Below are 22,952 nucleotides of genomic sequence, written 5' to 3'. Positions count from 1 at the left end.
GTGCGCCCAAGTGACCTCCCCGATGATCACTTAGGCGCGGAAGTTTTCCGGCTGCTTATTCTTACGCCTAGGACAGGTGTTCACTTGATGCTTGTCATCCCCACAATAGAAGCAGAGACCATTCTTCCTGCAGAACTCTCTACGTTGTCGGGGGGACACGGAGGCCCCGAGTTGCATAGGTACCTCCGAGTCTTCCGTGGAAGAGCGAAGCAACGGTACCTCGGGAGGCATCATGGGGGAGTCAGAGGGGAAAACACAAAAACGTTCAAGTTGTCATTCCCTGAGACATCGGTCAAGTCGTACCGCTAAAGTCATAACCTGGTCAAGGGAGTCAGAAGAGGGATAGCTAACTAGCAGGTCTTTCAGGGCGTTCGACAGGCCCAACCTAAACTGGCACCTTAAGGCAGGGTCATTCCACCGAGAAGCTACGCACCACTTCCTAAAGTCAGCACAATACTCCTCAACATGTCTCTTACCCTGACGTAAGGTCACCAGCTGACTCTCAGCAAAGGCAGTCCTGTCAGTCTCGTCATAAATGAGTCCGAGAGCAGAAAAGAAACGATCAACGGAGGAAAGTTCAGGGGCGTCAGGAGCCAAGGAGAAGGCCCACTCTTGGGGCCCTTCATGGAGCCGGGACATAATTATACCCACCCGCTGGCTCTCAGAACCTGAGGAGTGAGGCTTTAAGCGAAAGTATAGCCTATAACTCTCCCGAAAGGAGAGAAAAGTCCTCCGGTCCCCTGAGAACCAGTCAGGCAACTTGAGGTGGGGTTCAAGAGGTGAGGTGAGGGGCACTACCATGGTAGCGTCAGGCTGGTTGACCCTCTGAGCCAGGGCCTGGACCTGTAGGGAGAGGCCCTGCATTTGCTGGGCCAGGGTCTCAAGGGGGTCCATAGTAGTGTCAGGGACCAGGGTAGACTAGGTATTTGGGCTTGTGATTATGTAATGATGGGGGTAGGGAAACGGACAAGTAAGCCCTAATCTACCCGCCACTCTGTCCCTGCCTACTTGCAACGACCCGCCCTAGGTGACGGGGTACAACTGGGCGGCGGTCCCTACGCTCAGTAAGTGCACGAGACAAACAGACAAGGGTACACAAAGCTAAGGGAAATGGGACAGTTGCCCACGGCAACACCGTGAGCAGGAGAGTAGTCAGTAAGCCAGGGTCAGTATGGAGCAGGATAAAATAGTCAGAAGCTGTAGCTGGGCCAGGAAACCACACGAGAAGAATCACAAGCAAAGGAGGAACAGGAAAGGCAGGTATAAATAGACAGAGGGCGGGAGCTAGCTCTGTCTGGCCAGGCTGCGATAGGCTCTCCCACTCCTAAGCCTGCCATCCTGAGTGGTGGAAGATGGAGTCAGTATCAGAGGCATAAACTCAGGTGCAGACTGATTACCTCTGGGCGTATACACAGAAGTTGTGCCTGGCAGATCCTTTACATATACGTTGCAAATGCATAGTCAACTTACCTGCTGCTCCACTCCTGAATTAGCTGGCCTCCGTTCCTGCCTTCCGGTCCTCTTCTTTTCAGTCTTTAAAAGGGCCGTCGCTGTCTGAGACTTTCCTATGGAGATCTGCCTTGAAAGTATGAGACATACCCCCACCCTCCCCACTGTCCTCCTATGGATACAGTGCCAACACAGGGGTCGAGGTAATCAGTTCTGATCCATCAGAGGGCAACGAAGGGGGTGGGGATGTGTCTCAGACTTTCAAAGATCTCCATAGAAAACTCTGAGACAGTGGTGGCCTATTTGAAGACCGGAAAGTTGGAACCAGAACACGGGATCAGAGACCGGATCATTCAGAAGCGAAGCAGCAGTTAAGTTGACTGTACATTTGCAACGTATAGTCAATTTTTTTTCTTTGGGTAGGTCATTGGAGGGTTGCTTTAAGGCCCAAAAAACCTCCAGAATATAGGGATTTAACTGGCCCAGGCCAAAATGCTACAAAAAATAATTCTTTACTTTTCACAGTATATCAGAAAAATGCATCCAATGGATCAATGTTCACTGTAACAATTATTTCTCCCTGTACATACATGGTGCAATTTTGACCATGATCCATAGTCAGAGATCAACTGCAGTTACATGAATCCTGATCCTTGTGATTAGAAGTCGGTCAGAAGCAGTTTGCTGGTGGTGAATATAATAGGTAAACGGTATAAAAACCATCTATTGGACAAACCCTAAATTACTAGCTCTAGTTAGGAAACTATTTGTCAATGTTAGGAAAAGTAGCCATAGGCCCATATGTAATTTCCATTACAATTGCCCATTTACTATGTCTCCTTACTTATTTATCTCAGAGCAATATCTGTCTTGCAGACTTCAGTCTTCACTTCATGTCAGCTACAAGAAATTTTCTGCATAGTATCCGGAACAGTGACAAATACATCTAGCATCACCGTATTATATTATATCTTTCCAAGTTCAGTTACATGTGGAGATACAATTACTGGCAATGGAAATAACTATACAATTCTCCTCCACGTTCCACGCATGATCTCCATTGTGCATATCCAGTGACATGTGATGCAGAAAAATAGGTTCATAAAGTTATTTGTTTGAAAGCTGTTAAAAGATTAAAATTCCACTGTCATCGATTTATTAACCAATCAGTTTACAATCATGTATTTTCCCATGGATGAAATCCAAATCTAAATCACATTGGGGCACATTGATAGAGTGTATTTGGTGGTATTCATGAAAGTTTCTGCCTGGGGGTCCTTACCAGAAATACTTGTGTCAGAATAAGTGGCACAGGGCATGATAAATAATATATTCAGTACCATTGTTTTCAATGTAACCACCAGAAAACTTGCATAATTGCATTGTTGAATGTTGTTTACCCCTTTTGCCACTACCCAAAAATAGAACAGTGACCATATTGCAACAACCACCCACCCACAAGGCTTTCACACAACAGCACCGCCACCACACGTGGCCAGGAAATAACCTAAATGCAAGTAATCAGGGGCAGTTAGGGGTTGGCATTCTAGTCAGTCACATGGGGTGCCATTGAGAGAAAGGGTCATTTTTGTATTTAAAAAAATTACAGGATCACTAGGAATTTGTGGTAAAGGCGGGCGCCAGGGAGCAATGGAAGAAATTATTGTGCATCCAACAGATGGTGGTGGGTGCAGTCTATAACCCTTTCCTTTAAAAATTTGTTCCAATTCTCAGGACAATTACAACATTTCACTGCCACCACACATATACAGAACAGTCTCCACATCGCACCTCAAACACTCACAGGCCTCTCGTTACATTATTTGCTGCCATCCATACACAGGACAGCCATCTCACTACATCAAACTTCTAGTACCACATTTGTATAAAGTTTTAGTTTAGTTAAAGTTACAGTATTGCTGCATCTAAAGGTTTATTTCCATCTCAAACATTTATGGCATATTCATAAGACATGCCATAAATGTCTGATAGACGCGGGTCCCAGCTTTGGGACCATCATCTACATCGAGAACGGGGGTTTGCTCGCTGCATGGCTGTTGCGGTCCCATAGAACATAATGGAGAAAGCATGCATGGCCACCTCTCCACACAGTCCCCGCCTGTAATCGCCTGCCAGTGGCTACCTCACCGGAATGGTTTGGGAGTCGGATGGCACCCGTTCTTGATATAGGTGTTTCGGGCCCAGAGCTGGTACCCGCATCTATCAGACATTTATGGCATTTACTGTGGATATGCCATAAATTTCTGAGATGGGAATAAGCCTTTAAGGGCTGCTTGCTACTTTCTATCAGTGTTGTATCAGTGGTGTGGCTCCCAGCAATCACACTTCTATCTTGTGAATAATTGACAAATTTTAATTGTGGAAAAAATAACTTTAATTTACATATTTAACTATGCAACCCCTTTAACTGGGTCTCCATCTAAAATTCTCCCAAGATGGGTCTGGAGTCGGGTGACACCATTCTTGATATAGGTGTTGGTCCCCGAGCTGGTATCTGCATCTAACATGTGACCCCCGTTCTTGATATAGGTATTTCGGGCCCAGAGCTGGTACCCGCATCTATCCTGTGGATATGCCATAAATGTCTGAGAAGGGAATAAACCTTTAAACGCTGCTTGCTATGACAACCATGGTGCAAATTGAAAAGTTGCTTAGATTTAGGGTGTGAAAACACATTAACACCAAGTCCTAGTTTCACTGAGATACAGTTTGCTACATGGTATCAGTGTTGTATCAGTGGTGGGGTCCCCAGCAATCATACATCTAGCACGTATGCTGTGAATAAGTGATAAATGTTAATTGTGAAAAAAAAAACTTTCATTTACATATAACTATGCAACCCCTTTAACTAGGTCTTCATCTCCAATTCTCCCAAAAACTCCAAATTGCGTAGATGTAATTATTTTAAAAGGTTTTTATTTATTGGTTTTCCAACAATGTAACAAATGTACAAAAATACACGAAGATGTATACATTAAGGGCATGACCACACATGGCGGAATTCCTCCGCAACTGTCCGCATCGATGCCGCACAGAATCTGCGTTGCAGATTCTGCAGCGGATCTGCACAAAATGTGCAGTACATTGATGCGGACTAGCTGCTGCAGACTGCGGGAAAAGTGCTTCCCTTCTCCCTATCAGTGCAGGATAGAGAGAAGGGACAGCACTTTCCCTAGTGAAAGGAAACGATTTTCATACTTACCGGCCGTTGTCTTGGTGACGCGTCCCTCTTTCGGCATCCAGCCCGACCTCCCTGGATGACGCGCCAGTCCATGTGACCGCTGCAGCCTGTGCTTGGCCTGTGATTGGCTGCAGCCGTCACTTCCACTGAAACGTCATCCTGGGAGGCCGGACTGGAGACAGAAACAGGGAGTTCTCGGTAAGTATGAACTTATATTTTTTTACAGGTTGCTGTATATTGGGATCGGTAGTCACTGTCCCGGGTGCAGAAACAGTTACTGCCGATCGCTTAACTCTTTCAGCACCCTGGACAGTGACTATTTACAGACGTCTCCTAGCAACGCTCCCGTCATTACGGGAGCCCCATTGACTTCCTCAGTCTGGCTGTAGACCTAGAAATACATAGGTCCAGCCAGAATGAAGAAATGTCAAGTTAAAAAAGCAAGACGTATCCGCAGCACACATGACATGTGCATGACAGCTGCGGACTTCATTGCGGAACTTTGAATCTCCATTGAAGTCAATGGAGAAATTCCGCCATGAGTCCGCCACTGCTCCGCAACAGACAGAGCATGCTGCGGACACCAAATTCCGCTCCGCAGCCTATGCTCCGCAGCGGAATTGTACGCATCGTGTAAACGAACACTGCTAATTTAAAGTGAAAGTCAATGGAGAAACGGCTCCGCTGCGGATTAACGCTGCGGAGTGTCCGCAGCGGAATTTAAGTGGAATTCCGCCATGTGTGAACCCGCCCTAATAGTGAACAATTGGACATGTGGATAGAGCGTCCCTGCCCACCAAGAAACAAAACGTATTCTACAGAGGAAGCTAAAGCAGATGTAACTAATCGGTCATTATATCCAACCAGAACTCATACATACTCAACTCACATGCTCACCATGAACAGGTACCCACACAACCAACACTCTAACACCATACATATCCATTGCATACACATTAATGCGCTTCTCAACCCACCCCGAACCTCAACATAAATTCCTAGCGAGGGGAGAGGGACACCGCAGTCTCAGGCGTATACAGACATCTAGACCAATTTTTTTCAAATGTGTACGGACATTTCCTATGAATATAAAGTTTCTGATATAATGGTACATACTTATTGACCAGTTGAAGCCAGTGTGTAAGACTTGGAACCTCCGTTGCCTTCCATGACATAATAATGATTTTCCTGGCACAAAACAATACAAAGCGAAAGAAAATCTTATCATACAACTCCTGTATCACTTCGTTTAGAACCCTCAACAGACAGACCTGAGGGGACATGAGTCATGGAAATTGGAAGTGGTCATGAAGAAATTCAAGAAATGATACCCAAAATGGTGAGACCATAGGAAACATCCATACAAAGTGGAGATATGTGCCAACATCAGATAGTCACCTGAAACAAGTATCCGAATCGGAGATATCTATTCTCTTAAGGCAAGTCAGGGTTTAGTATATCCTATGTAGAAATCTAGACTGAATCAAGTAATTCTTAGCACTTGCAGTAGTCAAAAAATGTATGTTACACCTCCCAACAGTCTTCATTCATCATTCTGGAACATCCCCCCTCCATCCAGAGAAAGCCCTGTTAAAGGGCCGGGGACCAGGGTTTGGAGAGTTCCAGAGAACCCATTAGGCTCTCCAGTTTGGATAAAGAGAAATCAGGCGGATTGAAACCAAATTGTGTTGCACATGCGTGGCGAAGCTGTAAGTAGTGAAATAAGGCAGTATTCAGCATTCCATATCGGTCACCTAAGTCCGAGAAAGATACAAACCCACAATCAGAGGCATAAAGTTGACCCACAAACTTAATCCCAGCCCCCACCCAAAGCATTGCCCCTGGCAAAGACCCCAATTTTGTCAAGTGCGGATTACCCCACAAAGGTGTTCTGGGAGAGTGGGAAGTAGCAACCGAGCATTTAAAAAGGGCCTGAGCAGTCTGCCAGATCTGGACAAGCATTTGGAGCGGAAGGGCCATCGAGCAGGGCATTTTGTATTTATACAGGACATTAGTGAGACTCTTATATGAGGTCATTAGGGCACCTGCCACTGCCGTGTCGCCCAGATCCACATCAATCCAATATCGGGCATATACCAATTGGGAAGCTAAGTTATAGAAATACAGATGGGGCGCTAGCACCCCACCCAGGGATTTTGGTGCCTGGAGAAGTGTAAGTGCAAATCTTGGGGGACCGCCACACCAAGAAAAAGAGCGTAGTACCCTGTCTAAATGTGAAAATAATTACTTTTTCAATATTATAAGGCAGGCATGAAATATGTACAAGAGTTTGCAGGTATATCATCTTAAATAGGTTAATTCTACCATATAATGATAAAGGGATATTACGCCAAGAGTCCAACTGATCCTCAGTAAGTACCATCAGAGGATCCAAGTTAAGCAATGGATAAGCCAATAACATAATCAAAATTAGGATCCCTAAATACCTAAACTGAGGGGCAATCAACAGAGGGACTGCTAGAGTCGGCAAAGGATGATACCCAGTAGACAGGGGAAACAGAACAGACATGGACCAATTCACCAACAATCCAGAGAAGACAAGAGCCAATAAAGAAGCCAGGGAAGGACCCTCCTCCTTTCAAATAAACCAATGCGTCATCCTCATATGGAGAAATGTTTTCCGTAATGGAGCCCCTAACAATGGCCCTCAAATTGGGAGCTTGGTGGATGGCCAACACAAGAGGCTCCATGGCAAGCGCAAATATGAGCGGGGAAAGTGGACACCCTTGATGAGTCCCAAGGGGAAAGGGTTTCGAGATACCCAAATTCGTTCAAACTCGAGCAGTAGGGGACTTGTACAATAGTTTAACAAGGGCAATAAATTTAGGGCCAAAGTTCAATTTGGATGAAAGTGTCCAGAGGTATTGCCATTCAACAGAGTCAAAAGCCTTACATATATCCAGAGAAAGACCGAAACCTGGGATGGGATTATGAACAGAAGTTGTATATTAATGTCTGTGCCGTTACCTGGCATAAAGCCTGTTTGGTCCGGATGAATAAGAGACAGTATAACTCTATTCAGTCTAGTGGCCAATATCTTAGCAAGAATAGGAGAATCTTAGAGGCTCCACAGAGGTAAACTATCCAGGAATTCCTGGGTCACCAAGGAGGGAGTAGAACTCTGCAAGCTATAAAGGGTAGAGTAAAACTGGTAAAAGACCTGGTTAATGCCCTTGGCTGCAGTACACATACTACCATTTGGAATCCATGTGGGAGGGTGTAAGATTCAAATCTGGCGGTGACAGTGGCCGCGGGGGGGCTCATAAATCCCTCAAATAATGTTAGAGCCGGTGTAGGTGAACTGGGCCCAGGTCTAGAGAATTTCCAGAGCCGCCTAGCAGCACTGTCTTGTATTTTGGACAAAACATCAGAAGAGGCAACCACATCTAGGGCATGCAAGGGAGGGTCTTCAATCACAGAGTCATTATCAGCGTCTACCCCAGGCCAGGCCCGCATGTCCTGTCCAAGTCCCAGTCCGGTTTGGAAATGCGCCCATGGGCATGATACCGAGCTAATATCCAGGTGGATATGTGCAGGAGCCCGAGCCAATCACCACCACTACGATTCCTGGTCACCAAAAGCAGGATGGCAGATTCTCGGGAGCTCAGCATCGCACGTTGGCTCAGGTCAGCATCCGGCCACGCCCCATCAACTGCACTATTGATTCCATCAAAACACTGAGTCCTGTCACAACGGTGACAAACAGAAACCTTTAGCAATGCTTCTGTTACCATTGAGATCAATGGTGAGGGAAACGGAAGCTAAGGTTTCAGTTTGCCTTTCCGTTGAGAGGTTAACCAGATGGAAACCTCCGACAGAACCCCTCAACGGAAGGGCAACACTGATATGAACTGGCCCTAATGCGTACAGATGGCTTATCTATTCAGAGAGTAAAAACAAAAAGCCATAATGCAAATCAACCAGGATACAGCTCTGAAAGAAAACAAATAATGGAAATGTATTTCATTTTTATTGCAAAATTATTTTCACCTTTTTTGCTCTTATAACTTTCCATGCATTGATAAATATTTCTCAGCATATTATTCTTTGTTTTGGCTGAAATTACATGTGACCCCCTAATTTTCTCAGGATGGGCTTATCTGGGGTCCATGATGGGTTGACCTACAATTGTAGCTTCCATTTTAAAGAGGCAGTCAAAGAGTAGAGCATTATTTCTCTAAGGCACAATTGCCATCAGTATTTTCGTAAAATAATATACAGATCTGTGAGATCCAGGCCCATGCATAAGATAAGTAGTTATCATATAAAGCCCTACCCCTGTAAGAAAAGCTGAACAGCCTTCCTTACAAACCAACTGTATTTGTATATTTTTAGGGGAAAAGGTAGAAAATTTAATTTCTAATTTTAGGTCAGATAACAGGTAGCTCTAAGTAACCTATCACTGTAGTATGTTGTCCTTGTGTTCAGCTCCTTAGATTTGCCATACTTGATCTGTTCTATTGTGTTAGCATATGACCTTGATAAAGGCAATGTCACCTTCTAGATGATGGGTTGTTACTATGAGCCATTCATTCAGCTCAGAGGCTAATCTCGGGAGACGCAGCAAATTATTGGATTTACCCCAGTGGGACAAGGCATCAGCATGTATTTTTATTCTTTTTGTATAAACTTTGCCAATAGCAGGTGAGACAATTAGTCTCAATGGATGGTGTTGTTATGGCAAGGTGAAACTCTCTGGTCCCATGGTACTATGAGCGATGCTGCCTGCAGAAATTCATTTTTGATGCTGCAATGAGCTAGTAACCCAGATTTCTGATTGATGTGTGTCGAATAATTCATTTATTTAAAGGACAAACATTTCGTTACCAGAGCTAAATCCTAGGGGACTTTATAATAATTCAATTTATAATTGTAATAATATTATACTATTTTAGGCTCCACAATATCTCTGTTTTCCTAAGATAAGTCAGGTTTTGCTACTGGAAATCTTTAACTTCAATGTTTATTTTCCCAGGTTTTAGACCCACAATGCTCCTGGAATAATAGGATTAGTGTAAATAGACACTTGGAAGTGTTTCTGCTACATTTGAATTTTAAAAAGTAACAGCGGATTATTATTTTTTTACTGAAATGATTTCTTGGGTGTCTTTAGAGTTTATTTTTATTTATCTTAATTTGAGAATTGTGTGGTTTTTAAGCATGCTAACTTAAATGTGTTTTCCAACCATATTAAGGTATGGCACATTGCTAATATATGCCTTAAAGGGGTTGTCCACTATCGGACAACTAATGAGGTATCCACCAAAGTAAATATCAGTGTATATGATCTGTGGGGGTTCAACACCCGGACCATGCACCGATCAGCTGCTCCGGTGGCCTGTGGGAACAGGATGTCATTGCACAGTATGCAATGTATGGAGCCGGAAGCAGTTGGCTCCATTCATCGCATAGAGGCCGTGCTGCAGAACTGCAGCTCCGCTCCTATTTCACTGCAGTTCGGCCACTATTCCGTGACTAACTGCTAACTGCTAACTGCTTCCAGCAGAACGCCACTGGAGCAGCTGATCGGTGCGTGGTCCGTGTGTCGGACCTCCACAGATCATATACTGATGACCTTTCCAGTGATTAGGTAATCAGTTGTCCGGTAGTGGACAGCCCCTTTAACTTACTAACTGGTGTGTGTCTGACCACTGGGAAAATGTCACTGTCTGACATAAAAATGTATAATTTTAATTCCAACTTTTCTAATTTCAATGATGACTGACACAGTACAACACCCTAATAAAAAGATAAATTATTTACTTCTTTCACCTGGATGAATGAAAACCAATGAAATGTTTGGCTCATTGGTTGCTATGTGGAAACGATCCTAAATAGGTATTTGTGAAAAAGCTACTTATTTTAAGTTTTTCACAGCAGAAGTGGATCTAGTAAACAGCAATTGGTTTAACGCTGGCTAGACTGGAGGGTGGAGACTAAGCAATTTCCCCGTTCTTCACCCTAAACCCCGCAAGGAATTATGGACTTTTACCGGTCAGATTCTCAGGTTGCGGTTTCTATAATAGTCACTGATTGGCGGCTGAAGTGTAGAACTTGTAGCAAAGACAGGAACATGACCGGGCATCATCATCAGATCAGTGGTCAGAATGCAACAAGCCAAAGGTATGAGATGGAATCATGGACAGGAGTTGATGCCAGGAGAAACACAAGAACCAGGTGACAAATTCAAAGTGCAATTCAGAAACAAGACCGAGGTTAAGATCAGGATCAGGAGTCACAAATTCAAATAGCAATAGATGCAATAGCAGAACACAGTATATATGTAATGATGGGGGTAGGGAAACAGACAAGTGAGCCCTAATCTACCCGCCACTCAGTCCCTGCCTACTTGCAACGACCCGCCCTAGGCGACGGGGTACAACTGGGCGACGGTCCCTACACTCAATAAGTGCACGACAGACAACCAGACAAGGGAACACAGAACCTAAGGGAAACGGGGCAGTTGCCCACGGCAACACCGTGAGCAACAAGAGTAGTAAACGAGCCGAGTCAAACCAGGAGAGTACGAGGTGCCAAACGTAGAGAAGGAGAGTGGTGAACAAGCCGAGTCAAACCAGGAGAGCACGAGGTACCAAACGCAGAGCAGGAGAGTAGTCAGCAAGCCAGGGTCAATACGAAGCAGGGACAAATAGTACAAGAAACTGCAGCAGGGCCAGGAAACCAACAGAGAAGATTCACAAGCAAGGAGGAACAGGAAAGGCAGGTATAAATAGACAGAGGGTGGGAGTTAGATCCGTCTGGCCAGGCTGCGATAGGCTCTCCCACTCCTAAGCCTGCCATCCTGAGTGGTGGAAGATGGAGTCAGTCTCACAGACCTAGAAGCAAGTGCAGACTGATTACCTATGGGCGTTGATAAAGAAGCTGTGCCTGGCAGATCCTTTACAATATACCTTGATCTTCAGGCAAGGAATTAATGGAAGCCTCTCCTTTAAATAGCCTGACGTCCTCAGTGACCGCCAGTCGATATGACTACCCATGGCATGGAGCAGGAAGCAACAGCCTCAGAGAATCAGCAGAGGAGAAGGTGTCTGGTTGCCTAGCAACCTTACATGGCCATCAGCAGGGGCTGCGGCCGTTTGCCAGGACAAATCACCAGAGACAGACAAGCTGAGTAAAAACTACTTTATCCTAGGGTTTGGGTAACAGAAGTGCAGAACTAGTTGTTAATGTTGGTCAATACATTCCTTTCATTTCTGAAAAACAATAAATATGTATAGAAAATTCCGAAAAATGTTAATTTTGCGAAATTTCATTTTCTCTGCTTGCAGATATTTAATTGTAATCCTTTTTTTTGTGTAACACAACATGTGTTAACAGAGAAACACAACTCAATACTTATTACCCTCATTTTGAAATCTCTAAAAATATCCTATATGTGGCCCTAGTGTGCTACTAAAATGAAACATAGGCCTCAGAAATGAAGCAGTACCATGTGGATTTTGGGGCCTCCATTTTAATAGGATGTTTTCCACACACCACTATAGGTTTGCAGAAGCCTTGCGGTGTCAAAACATAACAAAACACCCCCAACAGACCCAATTTTGAAAACTACAACCCCCAAGAAATTAATTTAGTGGTGTAGAGAGCATTTTGACCCTATTGGTGCTACATTGATCTTATTAGAAGTGGGCCGTGGAGATGCATTTTAAAATGTAAATAAATTTAGATACATTTTTTTCAACAAGATTTAGTTTTAGCCCAAAACCTTCCATTTCCACAAGGAATAAAGGAGAAAAAGCTCCCATCATTTGTAGCGCAATTTTTCCAGAGTACGGCAATACCCAATATGGTATAGGGCTCAGCAGGGCCATTTGGCTTTTGGAGCGCAGATTTTGCTGAATTGGTTTATTAGTGTCATGTCGCATTTGCAGAACTTCTAAGGTACAAGAACAGTTGAAACCCCTGAGAAGTGACTCCATTTGACAAACGACACCCCTTGAGAAATTCATCTAGGCGTATATTGAGTATTTTGACCCCAACGTTTTTTTGCTTCATTTGTTAGCATTGGCCATTTTGCTTTTGGAGTGCAGATTTTGCTGGAATGGTTTGCGGACGCCATGTCGCATTTGCAAAGCCCCTGAAGTACCAAAACAGTGGAATCCACCCTGAGTTACCTAACTTTGAAAACGATACCTCTCAAGACATTCACCTATTGGTGTAGTGAGCATGTTGATCCCACAGGTGTTTTCCAGAAATAGGTGCACATTGAATGTTGCAAAGTGAAAAAAAATTCCATAGATATACGTTTTTAGTGCCCAATATGTTGTGTCTATCTCGTGCCACTGTGAAAGACAGCTCTTTAATTTTCTGATGTGTTTCCTGGTTTTAGAAACACCCTACATGTTGTCCTAATCTTTTGCCTGGACATATGACAGGGCTCAGGAGTAAAAGAGCACCATGACCATTTAAGGCCTAATTTTGTGATTTGCACAGAATTGGCCCACAATTGCAGGGCTCCGATTTCAAGTATTAAAGAGGCTCTGTCACCAGATTTTGCAACCCCTATCTGCTATTGCAGCAGATCGGCGCTGCAATGTAGATTACAGTAACGTTTTTATTTTTAAAAAACGAGCATTTTTGGCCAAGTTATGACCATTTTTGTAGTTATGCAAATGAGGCTTGCAAAAGTCCAAGTGGGTGTGTTTAAAAGTAAAAGTCCAAGTGGGTGTGTATTATGTGTGTTACATCGGGGCGTGTTTACTTCTTTTACTAGCTGGGCGCTCTGATGAGAAGTATCATCCACTTCTCTTCACAACGCCCAGCTTCTGCCAGATCACGCTGTGACGTCACTCACAGGTCCTGCATCGTGTCAGACGAGCGAGGACACCGGCACCAGAGGCTTCAGTTGATTCTGCAGCAGCATCGGCGTTAGCAGGTAAGTCGATGTAGCTACTTACCTGCAAACGCTGATGCTGCTGCAGAATCAACAGTAGCCTCTGGTGCCGGTGTCCTCGCTCGTCTGACACGATGCAGGACCTGTGAGTGACGTCACAGCGTGATCTCTCGAGAACACGCTGTCTGCACTGCCAGAAGCTGGGCGTTCTGAAGAGAAGTGGATGATACTTCTCATCAGAGCGCCCAGCTAGTAAAAGTATTAAAAACGCCCCGATGTACGCACATAATACACGCCCACTTGGACTTTTACTTTTAAACACACCCAGTTGTACTTTTGCAAGCCTCATTTGCATAACTACAAAAATGGTCATAACTTGGCCAAAAATGCTCGTTTTTTAAAAATAAAAACGTTACTGTAATCTACATTGCAGCGCCTATCTGCTGCAATAGCAGATAGGGGTTGCAAAATCTGGTGACAGAGCCTCTTTAAAATAGACTTCCAAGAAGTGACCCAATTTTGAAAATGTCACCCTTCACATTTTCACTACACCCATTTATCAAGTGGGTGTAGTGAGCATTTGGACGTTACTGTTTTTTTTTCCAGAAATTAAAGCAAATTGGATGGTGCAAAGTAAAAATTACAACTTTCCCATAGATATGCCATTCCAGTGCCCAATATGTTGCGCCCAGCTTGTGCCACTGGAGTCAAACATGTCATGTATTGTTTAGTGAGTTATCCTGGTATAAAAATGCCATATATGTGGACAAAAACTGCTGTTTGGGCACACTGCAGGGCTCAGAATGGAAGGACCGCTATTTGGCGCTCAGATTTTTCTTGGTAGTTATTTTGTTTAGAGTTTTACTAGTATTTCAAAATGTAATGAGAGGGAATATGTAAGCTGTGCTGTGTACAGCAGGGCATAATAAGAAGTATATTAATGGCGTTAATAAATAATACATTTACTAATCCATAGATGTGTGGTATGATTTGAAACACTCCTTTATGCACAGGCTAGGTTATTTTGGGGCAGGTATTAGGCCCCATGCACACGACCGTGCCCGTAAACACGGTCCGTAATTACGGGCATTATCGGTCGTGGACAGCCATGTGCATTTGCAGGCCGTGCTCCCATTATAAAGTATCTGAGCACGGTCCGTAAAATAAAAAAATAGAACATGTCCTATTTTTTACGGAAGGTTTCTACAGCACGGACACCTTTGGATGATTTTATGGTCGTGTGCATGGGGCCTTACACGTATAAATGGTCTCCATTCTTATCCTCCTTTTATAACATTTTGCAACTTTGCAGTTTTGGGAACTTTGCTGGGAAAGTGTTGTCCTGGTACAAAACGGGCACTCTTGCTTCCAGCAAATATGCTTGGACCCTACTCTTACTGGTTCCCAAATATTAGGGCCTCAATAACAACTTGATACAGAAGGAATATTCCTCTCTGGCCTGCGCATCAAGATGTTTTTTCATTCCCCACATTACAAGAGCCATGTTTTTTGCAGTACAATCTGTGGTACATGTGACATTTTAATCACTTTCTCTTTTAGTGTTTGGGAGGAACGTTGATAAAAAACAGCAATTTCTGTTTTTTTTTTTTTTAATACAGCATTTACCGTGCAGTCTAAATTACATGTTAACGTTATTCTGCAGGTCAGTATGATTGTGACAATACCAAATTTATACAATATTTTTTATGTTTTACAACTTTTGCTAACTAGAATTCACCATATTCTAAGAGCCATAACTTTTTTTATTTTTGCATCGATGGAGCTGTCTGAGGGTTTTTTTTTTTCAAGATTGAGCTGCAGTTTTTATTGGTACAATTTTGGGGTACAGATGTAGACGTAGCCATCTTTATCTTGACTTTTAATGCATTAAATACACAGTGGAAAGATCCCTTATCTTGACATTTTCAATGACTTTTCAATGGCTTTTTTTGTGTGATACCACGCTGCATCAAGTTATCCCAGTCAAGATAAAGATGGCTACATCCATATATGTGACTTTTTGATCACTTTTAAAAAAAATTTGTGTGAGTCAAACATCCATCACCTGGTAACATTTATAGTAATTTTTTATTGGCCAAAAGTCCCTATATCCACTCCACCCTGTATCCTCCTAGCCACGCCTCCTGAGGAACACCTAGTGAAACGTGCGTCGAGGCGCAGTAACTGACTTCTGTTTGCAGCTAAAAGTTACTGTCTGTTTTACTTCCACCTATGTATGTTGCTCAATTAGATGTCTGATACATTATATTGGTGTTATTAGACTTAATACTTACCGTCTGTGTTTGGAACGTTTCTGTTTTCCACGTTCCTATTGCATATATAGTCTCATTCACATTTTTGACATGGACTATTGGTTTAGCCTATTCTCATTACAGTATCAGATACATACCTTTATATTATAATTATATTTACCTTGCCCCGCTCCCGCAACAGACGGAGCACTGCACAGCCTATGGGCGGGACTATTGTGCAGGCCAGCGTGATGCAGTGAGTCTTCTCAGCGCCTTATAGGCTGCAGTCCTAACGTGGTCTGCAACTTATAGTCTTCAATTGTATCGGCGTCCTGAGGACGCAAATACAATTGAATGTGGTTGTCGCTAGTACCGGGGCCCCCAAAGGTGTTAGCGACGCCACCGGGCATTAGGATGCCCGTGCCGCCCGGGCCCCGTAGCAGCCACTATGGCTTTTATAGTGGGCAGGGGACCCTAAGAGGATGGGGGCCCTGGGCAATAACCCAGTTTGCCCCCCCCCCTAACGACGGCCATGCTGATAGATTCAAGTAGGATTCTGCTGTAAAGTTTAGACAGCCCCTAGTCTTGCTTGCAAGTTTTTTTTTCTTTTTTTCCTTCTGCTACTTTGGACAATTCCTTTATGTTATAAGGGTCCTTTTACAATAAAGTGCTAACAAAGTGTCCCTTTTCTGGGGCCCCAGCGATCAACTGTAATCTGTGGGGAAACTTGTCAGGTAGTGTTTAATTTCTCTTCAGTTAAAAAATTGATGCGTCCTAAAGGCCCAAAATAGGTTGTGGTCTCAAGGGGTTAATTTTCCGTGTTTATAATTATATTTACTGTAGGTACACCTTTTTACAGATGTCTTAGTTGAGCACTACAGTGAACATAGCTATGAATGACAACCACATACTGTACACCGTTAGTGATTACCATGCACTGGATTTTAACCATTTCTTAAATTTTTTACTTTATATTCTAATAACTTACAAAAAAATCTTTAAAAGAGTTTTTCCCATCAGAGACATTTATGGCATATCCACAGGATATGCCATAAATGTCAGTTAGATGTGGGTCCCTCATCTGGGACCAACACCTATCTCTAGAACGGGGCCCTCTAAACCCTGCTATTTACTTCTATCTGAGTTTACAAAACAGCGTAGCTCAGCGAGCTAGGCTGTTTTCTGATTACGTGGTCACAAATTACAAGTGGCAGCGGGAACCGTGAAAGGTAGAACGAGGTTAGGGGGCCTCGTTCTAGAGATAGGTGCAGGTCCCACAGGTGGGGCCTGCATCTATCTAAAATTGATGGCATATCCTGTGGATATTCCATAAATGTACCTGATGGAAAAACCCTTTTAACTCAAATCATAAAAATGCTTTGGTCTCCTAATTGTGAAGACCAAATAGAAATGAAAGAGTTATCAATCTAATTAGACATTGAAGAATTAATCTTCCAAAGACAATTTATGTACTCATGACGTCATTGAAATAATGATCTGCACCTTTAGGGCTTGTACATGCTGTATGGGGTAGTAGTGTGACAGAATATGTAAATGCTGTATTCCAAACAAAACTTACTTTGAGCATATTTGTCTTTGTGCGGATTATTATCATTGATCCCTTTGCCTATACACCTTTAGGCCCAGTTCACACTGAGTTTTGTGGCACTAACTTTGACACGGAAACTGCGTCAGAAACCGCGCCAAAAAAACTTCCAAAATTGTCTTACATTGATTGGCGGAGGCGGAGGCTCTTTCTTCAGGTGTTTCCATCTCTGACCTCCCATTGACATCAATGAGAGGCTGAGAGTGGTTTCGCTACATATTTTGCCCGCAGCGCTCAATGGCTGCGGCTGAAAACGCAGCCAAAAATGCCGCAAAAAACGTGGCAAAGAGAGTGCCGGCAGGTCAAAATCTGCCTGCAAGAAACTCTGTGTGAACATCCCCTAACTGTTCAAATAAGATTTTCTTAAAATAAACTGAATTTTCTTGAGCCAATCCCTGTGGTGAATAAACCTTTCACATGACCAGTTGGGGAATATATAATAAATTCTCTGCAGATCCTAGAAACAATTTGAATTAACCTCATCTGTTTATGCTTCATCAATAATTTATCCAACATTGCCCAAAATGTTAATGCTAAAATTATTATTTGTGATAATAAAAACATAGGGATTTTTCTTTATTCTTTATTTCTTTCATATTTTAATTATGTTTCATTTTAAGCAAATCAAAAAAGCAAAGCATAAGAACATGGGCATGGTGGATTTATTTTTGAGCATCCAGTTATTTATTCAGGTTTTATAGAACATCTCCATTAAGGACCAGTTACCACTTTTCAAACAATTTCAGACATCAGTATTGGACTAACACCAGGACTTTGAACAACTTGCGTTTGTCATCTGTGGCTATTCGGTTGCGTCCTAGGCTTGGCCGCCGACTTAGGGCGGGAGAGGGTTGTCATGAAATGTAGTGGATAGCACCGCGAGGACCTGTGGCGGTGCCCGAAGGCCAGTTAATCTACTGACCCCCACGACGCAACACCATGGCCGAGAGTGTAACTCTTACCTGGGTGTATGCTGACAATAGTGGATAGCTCCCACCGTGACTGTCAGAGGCGTGCAGATACAAAAGATTGGTAAAGTGGGGGTTAGGCGTGACCTCTCAGGGGGACTCCAGCGGGCTCGACGTCCCCAACCTCAGTGGTACTGTCTGCTCCGCCGAAGGAAAAGGTTCTGCTTCGATTGAATACAGTAAATGGTTAAACCAGAAACTGTGTCGTATCCATTGTTCTGCTACCGAGAGTCAAGTCATCTAAAAAATTACTGCAGCAGGGATATAACACAACAAAAGCCATTGAAAAAGTCAAGTTAAAGTTTCTTGCCACTGTTTATTTAATGCGTTAGGATTCAAGATGAACATGGCTACAACTGTATGTTGAGAACGGTAGGTCCTAGAGAGCTGAAAACCTTAGAATGCACCTGATTTACTTATGTGCCAAATTTGGTGCAGATTAGTGTGGTTCTTTTCATAAAGAACAGACAACAGAAATGAAAAATGAATTTATATATACAGTGAAGGAAATAAATATTTGATCCCTTGCTGATTTTGTAAGTTTGCCCACTGTCAAAGTCATGAACAGTCTAAAATTTTTAGGCTAGGTTAATTTTACCAGTGAGAGATAGATTATATTTAAAAAAAAAAAGAAAATCACATAGTCAAAACTATATATATTTATTTGCATTGTGCACAGAGAAATAAGTATTTGATCCCCTACCAACCATTAAGAGTTCAGCCTCCTCCAGACCAGTTACACGCTCCAAATCAACTTGGTGCCTGCATTAAAGACAGCTGTCTTAAATGGTCACCTGTATAAAAGACTCCTGTCCACAGACTCAATTAATCAGTCTGACTCTAACCTCTACAACATGGGCAAGACCAAAGAGCTTTCTAAGGATGTCAGGGACAAGATCATAGACCTGCACAAGGCTGGAATGGGCTACAAAACCATAAGTAAGACGATGGGTGAGAAGGAGACAACAGTTGGTGCAATAGTAAGAAAATGGAAGACATACAAAATGACTGTCAATCGACATCGATCTGGGGTTCCATGCAAAATCTCACCTCGTGGGGTATCCTTGATCCTGAGGAAGGTGAGAGCTCAGCCGAAAACTACACGGGGGGAACTTGTTAATGATCTCAAGGCAGCTGGGACCACAGTCACCAAGTAAACCATTGGTAACACATTACGCCGTAATGGATTAAAATCCTGCAGTGCCCGCAAGGTCCCCCTGCTCAAGAAGGCACATGTACAGGCCCGTCTGAAGTTTGCAAATGAACATCTGGATGATTCTGAGAGTGATTGGGAGAAGGTGCTGTGGTCAGATGAGACTAAAATTGAGCTCCTTGGCATTAACTCAACTCGCCGTGTTTGGAGGAAGAGAAATGCTGCCTATGACCCAAAGAACACCGTCCCCACTGTCAAGCATGGAGGTGGAAACATTATGTTTTGGGGGTGTTTCTCTGCTAAGGGCACAGGACTACTTCACCGCATCAATGGGAAAATGGATGTAGCCATGTACCGTAAAATCCTGAGTGACAACCTCCTTCCCTCCACCAGGACATTAAAAATGGCTCGTGGCTGGGTCTTCCAGCACGACAATGACGCGAAACATACAGCCAAGGCAACAAAGGAGTGGCTCAAAAAGAAGCACATTAAGGTCATGGAGTGGCCTAGCCAGTCTCCAGATCTTAATCCCATCGAAAACTTATGGAGGGAGCTGAAGATCCGAGTTGCCAAGCAATAGCCTCGAAATCTTAAAGATTTACAGATGATCTGCAAAGAGGAGTGGGCCAAAATTCCATCTAACATGTGTGCAAACCTCATCATCAACTACAAAAAAATGTCTGACTGCTGTGCTTGCCAACAAGGGTTTTGCCACCAAGTATTAAGTCTTGTTTGCCAAAGGGATCAAATACTTATTTCTCTGTGCACAATGCAAATAAATATATATAATTTTGACAATGTGATTTTCTTTTTTTTTAAATATATAATCTATCTCTCACTGGTAAAATTAACCTAGCCTAAAAATTCTAGACTGTTCATGACTTTGACAGTGGGCAAACTTACAAAATCAGGAAGGGATCAAATACTTATTTCCTTCACTGTAGTTGCCATTTGTTCAGCAAACCAATTTTCATGATGGTCACTGTAAGGAAAGTGGTCTACGGATGTATGTAACTGCCCACAATATAGTTAATTTCTAGAATAAAGGCATGCAGCCTTTGAAATGGCCAGGGATGTCTATTGCATGTTGTTTGGGGCAATATATTATAGATAGCAGAACCAAAAATTGGGGGGTTGTTGGTTGGAGAGACAGAGTGTTACTTTTGACACTAGTTTGTACAAGCTTCAAAAGATGTGAAAAATGGACAAAAGTGTGGGGAACTGTCCCAAAGGATGTGAAAGTATAATGGCTAGCCTAGGTTGGTTTTTGCTATGGAGCCCCCTCTTCTGCATACAGTACGTCAGTGCATCAGAGGCAGTATTTTTTTTTATGCACATGACCAGATCAATTATGTCAACATCTGGGTGCCATAGTGCAGATAAAGCACCCTCAGAGACCTGTGTGCCATGGGATCAAATACGAAATCTGATTTCTCCAAATTTTTCAGGGTATGCTTTACATCTTTTCTCTGTCTTTCTGTCCTAGATTCAGATCTATACACTTCTTTACTAAATGAGCATAATATATTGGACAGACATTTTAGGGAACATGAAGTGTAAAATTACTAAATTAGAAAATATTAGTTCAAAATTTACCAAGGCACTTTCTGCAAAATCTACAGTATGCATGGCAGAGCACTACTAATTTCTGTACTTCTCTAAACTATATTCACAGACATGTGTGGGACCATGTAGTAAATGTGTATACTAACCGTTTTAAGAATCTACTGCTTGGCTTGGCCTAATACTTAAAATCAAGCACTTATTGTAAAGGATCTGCCAGACACAGCTTCTGTGTCGACGCCCGTGGTTACTCAGTCTGCACCTGCTCCTAAGTCTGATAGAGTGACTCCTTCTTCCACCACTCAGGCTGGGAGGCTGAGGAGTGGGAGAGCCTATCACAGCCCGGCCAGACGGAGCTAGCTCCCGCCTTCTGTCTATTTATACCTTCATTTCCTGCTTCTCCTTTGCCTGTGATTCTGCTTGTTTCCTGGCTCTGCTGCTGCTTGTACTATTTGTCCTCTGCTTCATATTGACCTGTCTTTACTGACTACTCTCTTGCTCTGCGTTTGGTACCTTGTACACTTCTGGTTTGACTCGGCTCGTTCACTACTCTTGTGGTCACGGTGTGGGCATCTGCCCCTTTTCCCTTTGCTTCTTTGTACTCTTGTCTGTCCGTCTGTCGTGCACATAGTGAGAGTAGGGACCGTCGACCGTCGCCCAGTTGTATGCCGTCGCCTAGGACGGGCCGTTGCAAGTAGGCAGGGACTGAGTGGCGGGTAGATTAGGGCTCACCTGTCTGTCCGCCTACCCCGGCATTACTTAATCACAGGCCCATATACCTTTTCTACCCTGGTCCCTGACACACTATGGACCCCCTTGAAACCCTGGCTCAGCAAATGCAGGGCCTCTCCCTACAGGTCCAAGCCCTGACTCAGAGGGGCAACCTGCATGATACTACCCTGGTAGTGCCCCCCACCTCACCTCTTGAACCCCACCTCAAGTTGCCTGACCAGTTCTGAGGGGACCGGAAGACTTTTTTCTCCTTTCGGGAGAGTTGTAGGCTATATTTCCGTCTAAAGCCCCACTCCTCAGGTTCTGAGAGCCAGCGAGTGGGTATAATTATGTCCCGGCTCCAGGACGGGCCCCAAGAATGGGCCTTCTCCTTGGCTCCCGACGCCCCTGAGCTTTCCTCTGTTGACCTTTTTTCTGCTCTCGGGCTCATATATGACGAGACTGACAAGACTGCCTTTGCCGAGAGTCAGCTGGTGACCTTACGTCAGGGTAAGAGACCCGTTGAGGAGTACTGTTCGAACTTTAGGAAGTGGTGTGTAGCTTCTCGGTGGAATGACCCTGCCTTGAGGTGCCAGTTTAGATTGGGTCTGTCGAACGCCCTCAAGGACCTGTTAGTTAGCTATCCCTCTTCTGACTCTCGAGATCAGGTATTGGCTTTAGCGGTACGACTTGACCGACGTCTCAGGGAACGACGACTTGAACGTTTTTGTGCCTTCTCCTCTGGCTCCCCCATGATAGCTCCGAAGGTGCCGTTGCTTCGTTCTTCCATGGAAAACTCGAATGAACCTATGCAACTCGGTGCCTCCGTGTCTCCCCAACAACGTAGAGAGTATCAAGCATCAAGTGAACAACTGTCCTAGGCGTAAGAATAAGCAGCCGGGAAAACTTCTGCGCCTAAGTGACCATCGGGGAGCTAGCTTGGGCGCACAGGTATTTCCCGTATACATGAAACCTAATAAGATCTTGCTTCCCTTTGAGGTCTCTTTTGGTGGTAGGTCTGCTACCGGCAATGCCTTCGTGGATTCAGGGTCTTCTGCTAATATTATGTCTGTGGAATTTGCTATGTCTCTAGCTATGCCATTGATTGAATTGCCTAAACCTGTCCCGGTAGTGGGTATCGACTCCACTCCTCTTGCTAATGTTTATTTTACG

This window comes from Rhinoderma darwinii, chromosome 8 (genome assembly GCF_050947455.1).
Source record: "Rhinoderma darwinii isolate aRhiDar2 chromosome 8, aRhiDar2.hap1, whole genome shotgun sequence".
NCBI lineage: Eukaryota > Metazoa > Chordata > Amphibia > Anura > Rhinodermatidae > Rhinoderma > Rhinoderma darwinii.
This window is presented reverse-complemented; position numbering follows the sequence as displayed.